Below are 7,048 nucleotides of genomic sequence, written 5' to 3'. Positions count from 1 at the left end.
AGTCTATCAAAGTTAGTTGTTAAACATACAATGTGTCTGTGTACAAATTTCTCCTGGTTCTGCTCTTCTCACTCAACATCAGTTTATATAAGTCTCTCCAAATTATTATGAAGTCTGTCTACTCCTCATTTCTTATAGCACAATATTATTCCATTACATTCATATACCACAACTTGTTTAGCCATTCCCCAATTGATGGACATTCACATTTATACCACACATACAATATGTTCCCAAGTCTTCTCATTTCTACCTTTACTACATTTCTCATACAGTTTCCCCTTTTTCTGTTCACATGGCCACTATGACCTGGTACAGGTCCTCATCACTTCACACCTTTACTCTGCAATAATTTGTTGGTATGTTTAACTCACTTGTCTCCCACTCCAATCCATCCTCCACTCAGCTTCCAAAGTAATATTCCTTAAGAGTAGATCTGACTCAGTCACTCCCTTACTCAATAAATTTTAGTGACTCTCTATTACTTCCAGGTTTAAATCTGAAATACTTTGGCATTTAAAGTGTTTTAAAATCTAAGCCTTTCCTAGCTTTCCAGGCTTATGATACTCTTTATATTCTAAGATACAGAGATCTTGGCCTTCTTGCTGCCCTTGCACATGACAATCCTACCCAGTTTCCAACTCAGTGCCTTTCTATTGTCTGCCCTCATATAATGGGGCAGATAATAAGCAAGCAAATATTACAAACAGGTGATAAATAGGAAATAAACAACAGAGGAAAGACAGTAGGATTTTTGTTTGTTTGTTTTTTTGGCTTTTTGGAGGGCAATTGGGGTTAAGTGACTAAGTTAAGTCACATGGCTAGTAAATATGTCAAGTGTCTGAGGCCAGATTTGATTTTTTTCTCCCCAGAAGACAGTAGAATTAAAATGCCTTGTGGAAAAGCCTGAGAAATGGGATTTAGTTAGGGACTTGAAGCAAACCAGGGAAGCCAGAAGTCAGAGATGAGGAGGGAGAGCATTCTAGGCAGGGAGGACAGTTAGCAAAAATGTCTGGGGCCTAGGGATAAAGTGCTTTGATCATGGAAGAACAAGAAGGCCAGTATCAAAGGACTGAAGACTACATGTATGGGAATAAAATCTAAGAAGACTGAGGTAGGGGAAGAGGGCTAGGTTACAAAGTCTTGAAATACCAAACAGAGGATTTTGTATTTGATTCCAGAGGTGATAGGGAATCACTGGAATTTATTGAGTAGGGGAATGCCATGGTCATACTACACTTTAGGAAAATAATTTTGGTGACTAAATGGAGGATGGATTGGAATGGGAGAGACTTAAGGCAGGCAAAAGCAGGCTATTGCAGTAGTCGAAGTATTATAATGAGGGTCTATACTGATGGGGTACCTGGGCTCTAGATCAATTTGTGAAACCAACTTGTAAAACCAGTCTGTGAAGTTGTAACTGCAATTTGTCCTTTCCCACCCTAGAGCTCTGCCCCTTCTCCCTATCCCACACTCCACCTAGGCAACACCCTGAGACCCCTTTTGTTCTTACTTAATCTCTTCATTTCTTCTGGGCCTGGCCCACATCCTCCTTTATGTTTGCCTTTTGTCTCCTTGGGACTGGCCCAAATCTTACCTAAACTATCTATTCACATGCTCCTCTTGGTCAGCTCTGACCTTTGTCTATGCACTGAGGCCCCTCCTGTCAGGTGAGCCCTGACAATGGCAGCCCTACCCTTTAAAGGTAAAAGCATGTACCCCCCCTCACTTGCAGGTCCCCTAAAGGACTCTTGCCGGATTCTCATGGGAGCGTAACAATAAACTTCTACAACTCTCACTCCAATTAAGCCTGAGACCTTGAATTCTTTCCAGAGATATTGCAGGTTTTCTGGTCTTGGATGAGATCAGGGTTCCTGCTGAACCTATTGGGATCCCGTCCCCCATCATATACCAGGGTAATAGCAGTATCAAAGGAGAGGTAGCATGTTTGCTTCATGTTGCAAAGCAAAACTGATGGGCCATGGCAACAGATTGGATATGAAGGGTAATTGAGTGAGGAGATGGGTATGACACCTAAGTTGTAAGCTTAGATGGTGGTACCCAGTTCCCTTGACAATAATGGGAAAGTTTGGAAGGGAGAATGCTTAGGAGGAAAGAGAATGAGTTATGTTTCAGACATGTTGAGTTCAAGAAAACTGTCTACTAGACAATCAGTTCTACATGTTTGAAAGGCAATTGAAGATATGAAATTGGAGGTTAGCAGAGAACTTAGGGTTGATTTGAGAATCATTGGCATAGAGATGATAATTAAATCCATGGGAGCTTATGAGATCACCAAATGAAGTAGAGTAGAGGGAGAACAGAGAAGGGCCCCGGACAGAGCCCAATGGGACACCCATGATCACAGAGCATGGCCTGGATGAGAATTCAGCAGAGACCAAGAAGGAGCAATCTGATATGGGAGAAACAGGAAAGAATAATGTCCTGAAAAACCTAGGGAGAAATGAGTATCAAGGAAGAAGGAATGATTGACAGTGGCAAAAGCTGCAGGGATGTAAAGAAGAATGAGGACTGAGAGAAGAACATTGAATTTTTCAACTAAGAGATCACTGGTAACTTTGGAGGGGGCGGTTTCAGTGGAATGATGAGGTTGGAAGCTGATGTAAGGGGTTAGTTAAGAAAAGGAAGTGGAGGCATTTATTGTAGAAGGCCTTCTCAAGGAGTTTAGCCACAAATGACAGAAGACATCTAAGATGATAATTATGGGGATGAAAGGATCAAGTGAGGGCTTTTTGAGAATGAGGGTGAAATGAACATTTTTCTAGACAGTAGGGAAACAGACAGTAGACAAGGAGAAATTGAAAACAAGTAAGAGAGTGGGGATGTCAGAGGGGGTAATCTGTTGTAGAAGGAATGAAATGGGATTGCTTATACAGGTATAACATTTCCCTTGTTAAGGAATAGAGCAATCCCATGTGAGACAAGGATGAAAGAGGAAATAATGACAGAAGACATCTGTGTGATATGAGGTGTGATATGAGTTTTTTGTGAATGACCTCAATTGTTTTTTTCCTGTAAAATAAGGGTCTAAATTCTCAGTTGAGAGGATGGGGTGAAGGGCAGTCATGGGAGATTTGAGGAGGAATGAAAAGGTTTGGAATAGTTGCTGTGGAGAGTGGAAAAGTGAGTTGATAAGGGAGGTGTAGAAGATTATCTAAGTGATGAGGTACAGGCTCTGGATATTTTGGGGTCTCCAGAGAACTAATTTTTTTCCAATGTTGTAAGATACAACCCAAAGGCGAACTTTTGGGAGCTGCAGGCATTGGAAGTCTTGGAAGTCCCTTCCTCCATAAAGGAAGGTTTGAGAGTAAGCCTTGAAAAAACAAACAAAAAACACAAAAAAGTACCTAAAGTTTTCCCAGTTCTCTAGCACTAAGAGAATTGAAAGAATATGGTTTACACTTCCAGATGGGGTGTCTGTCCTTGTCCTCCAAAATAACGAAACAGGACCAAGAACCTGAGGCCAGGCTGAGCAGGAAACAGCCTCCTAGCTATCTGACCTAAAGGGACCTGAGAGGTCAGGCCCCAAACACACACACACACAATCCCACAAAACAAAAACAAAAACAAAACACTTCCCAGGTACTAGGGAAAGAGAGAGGCTTATGTACCTTCCAGTCCCAGCTGGAGAAGAGCTTGAGATTAGCAGTGTTTCCGGCATCAGGGAACCATAAAAATGAAGAGGTTACCCACTAAGAGGGTTAGGGTTGCTTTGGAGACCCCAAAATAGCAACACTGCCGGGTCCTGCCAAATGAATTCTTATCTCAGCCAAAGAAAAGTAAAGTTTGTTAAAAGTTGGCTTGCATTAGACACAGAGTAAGCCCATGCTAGGTCATTCTATGGTGCTCTCACTATTCTATGGCACTCTGGAAGACAGGGTGGGGTTTTATATACAAAAGGTTGGGGGGGGTGAATCTAGGGGTGGCCTAGGGGAGGAGTTTGGGGAGGGCCTTCAGGAGGAGTTAATGAGGTCAATGAGTGATTAAGGGTGGGAGGACACCTGGAGACTACAGACAATGGTGGGCTAGGCCAGTTCACAGATGGATCCATATTTTGATAGGCTCAAGGGTGGCAAGTAGATGAACAATGGAGGGCTAGGCTAGTAACTGGGCTAGAGTTAATAGTTAGTAACTAGGCTAGAGGTTTGGGCCCAGCCATAATGTAAGGCTTTTTGCCTCATGCAAATGCCTCATTAAATGGGATGATTTAATCAAGAATCCAAGGGAGGTTCCCAGAGCCTGTACCTCAAGGACTCAAGGAGATCTCAAGGGGTCTCCCAGAGCCCATATCTTATCAGTAAGATTTAGGGTATGACTTTATTATGCAAAGGCATGTGACTGAGGTGAGATGGAGGGAGGAATAGTTCATAGGAAGTGAGAAGATGGAGGAATTGAGTGGTTAGGGTGAGGGAGTCAATATGTACCTTGAATTCCCTTAGTATGAGGGCAGGAGTTGGGCAAGAAAAAAATTATGAGCCAGGTTCTGAGCTCACTGAGGAATCAAGAGGAGAGACCTAGACGGCTGTAGACAACTGCTACCAGGATTTTAATTGAATGGTAGATATGGATTACATGAACCTCAATGTGGGAGCATTTACTGGGTGAAGGAAATAGGAGAAACTGAAGTGGAAACTGGATGCAAGGAGTAGTCCAATTCCTCCATCTTGAATGAGGGGAATGAGTGAAAATTAAGCAAGTACTGGAAAGGGTGACCAGAGAAGCCATGTTATTAGTGGGGAACCAGGTCTCTTTGATTACTAGAAGATGGAAGTAGAGGGAGAGGAAAAAATTCACAATGAAGGGCTTTTTTTCCCCTCTATGGAGCAGGCATTCCAGAAAGTGAAATAGCACTGGTGGCAGGGTAGGTAGCACTGGGCTGAAACTTTGGGGTGAAAGGGTGAGGAATGGGGTTTGGATGATGGCCTACAGGGATTCAGAATCAGAGACCACAGCATTACAAAACTGAGAGACTGTCAGGATGGCTTAGCCCTACACAGAAATAGGAAAGCTTGGAAGAGGGGAAGGTTTAGGGGAAATATAATGAGTTCCGTTTTAGACATAATGAGTTTCAGATGTCTCCAGAGCATCCAGTTTGAAATGTCCAATAGGCACTGAGGAAGGACTGAAACTCAGAGGAGATACTGGGATGTAATATACAGATGAGTTATACAGATAAGTCATCTTCATAGAGCTGACAGTGTAACCATTGGAAGCTGATGAGGTTACCAAGAGAAGGAAAAGAGAGTAAGAACTATTTCTTGTTTGACTGATATGATAGTTTTGGAGAGGATAGTACCCGTACAATAGTGGTAAAATAAAAACGTGATTACAAACCTAAGGTGTGATTTACTGTTCTAATGCTTTCCGGGTTGGTCTTAAAGCCAGAGATCGTTTCAGTGAACAATCAAACGAAACATCCCCTTGGCTTGATGCGAAAGTGTTAGATCCCGAAATAGTGTAGGGGAGGGAGTGTATGGCTGGAAGGGAAGAAAAGAATGTTTAGTGAGCGTCTTGGAAAGGAACAGTGGGAATGGTCTACCTTAGTGGTAATTCTTAATAGCTTAGAAGACCTACTTCAGCAATGAGATATTCCCTATATTAAAATCCTCCAAGATGAAGCTTAAATTGAGTGGAACAGAGCAGATCTGCTCTCTGCCACCCAAGGTTCATCTTTTTAAAAGCCTGTGGTTGTCTTACAATCCTAGCCAGAGTTTCATAAATGAAATTACCTTTGTATCCTGATTTGGTAGATATTTATATGCGAACTAAAACGAGCATCGTTTTAAATTTTGGATTTAAAGGGACCATCTGCAAATCGCCTTCCGACTGGCCACTGGATTTTAGGAAAACCTGCCTCCACAATTCCTTCACCTCCTAAAGCCCTGGAGCATGAATGACATTCCTCCGGTTCTCCGCAGCGATGTCACTCCTCCCCCATCTTCAGTTTCCCTCTAATTCCTTCGGCCACTCCCTCCTCCCACCAGGTAGCAAGGGCATGGAAGGGAAAAAAAAAAAAAATCCTGCTGCTTTCTCTTTGCGGCTGCGCAGCGCGATCCCGGCCCGACTGGTGAGGCTGTTGGTTTCCTACGCTCTCCTTGTCGCATTTCGGTGGGCTGAATGCGCCTGCGCTCTAGGAGGCTGGCTACTGGGGAGGGAGGGGGGAGGGGAGCTGTGTGTGGGAAGTAGAAAGTGGGGGAGGGGAAAGCTGGGTGTCTGGCTTTGGTTTTTGGGAAGGGGAGGAGGGGCCGTGGGTATGGGTGAGCGTGTTTTGAACAGCTCGATGCGGGCGGCTCACTATTTGGCAGGAAGGTGAGGCCTCTATCCTGGCAGGGACGCCAGAGCGGAGAGTAAGACACGGAAGGAGGGGAGGAGGAGGAGGAGGAGGAGGAGGAGGGGGGGGGGTGGGGTGGGGATCCAAATGTGGCAGAGAAGCCGCTGTGGAGACGGAGGCGGAGGGGGGGCGAGAAGCGAGCTGGAGCCGCCGCCACCATCGCCGCCGCCGCGGACAGGCAGCAGCAGCAGGAGCAGCAGCGGCTGAGGCCGACTTGGGAAGTCTGAGCCCCGGGAGCAGGGGTGGGTGAGGGCAGCGGGGGCGCAGGCGGGAAGCCCCCCAAACCGCCCCTGGGCAGCCTCGGGGGGGCAGTTTGCAAAGCTGCAGCCGCTCCTAGCCCGGCTCTTCCCGCACCGAGGACGGAGACCCGACTCGGGGGACTCGCTCCTCCTGCCCGCACCGGCCCAGGTAAGAAAGGAGGCGGCCTCGGGGGAGGGCGGGAGCGAGCCGGGGTGGAGACCGCGGCAGCCCCGGGGCTGCTCCTCCGCAGCCTGGGGAGCAGTTCCGGAGGGAGCAGCGGCGATGTCGTCCCGCCTCCTGCGCCCGCAGGGGGGCGCTGTCCTGCCTCCTCCACCCCCCACCCCCCCACGCCGCGGGACCTCTCTGCCCCGCCGCCTCCGCTGTCCTCCTGCGCTGTGCTCCCAGCACCCCCCCCCCCCCCGTCCGAGCCTCGGTTCTTTGTCCCACACACTCCTC

The 7,048-nt window shown here is 46.5% G+C and overlaps 1 protein-coding gene across 5 annotated transcripts in view; it reads left to right on the top strand.

The window, feature by feature from the left end:
• Window positions 1-6,046: 6,046 nt before the first annotated feature.
• Window positions 6,047-7,048, top strand: part of SPIN1 (spindlin 1) — a 121,515-nt gene continuing 120,513 nt past the window's right edge. The window contains exon 1 of one of the 5 annotated variants that reach the window (XM_069087810.1): window positions 6,047-6,129. The gene's annotated coding sequence lies outside the window, so the exon portion shown is untranslated. Of the gene's footprint in view, window positions 6,130-6,188; window positions 6,369-6,416; window positions 6,761-7,048 lie in introns of those variants that run through there. The other 4 variants (XM_069087811.1, XM_069087807.1, XM_069087808.1 and 1 more) reach the window with 4 other exon arrangements.

The sequence above is a fragment of the Petaurus breviceps genome, unplaced genomic scaffold (assembly GCF_028583685.1).
Source record: "Petaurus breviceps papuanus isolate PSGF00001 unplaced genomic scaffold, PetGlider_PUasm1.0 183, whole genome shotgun sequence".
NCBI lineage: Eukaryota > Metazoa > Chordata > Mammalia > Diprotodontia > Petauridae > Petaurus > Petaurus breviceps.
Note: the sequence above shows the minus strand (reverse complement) of the source record. Positions and strands in the feature narration are given on the sequence as shown.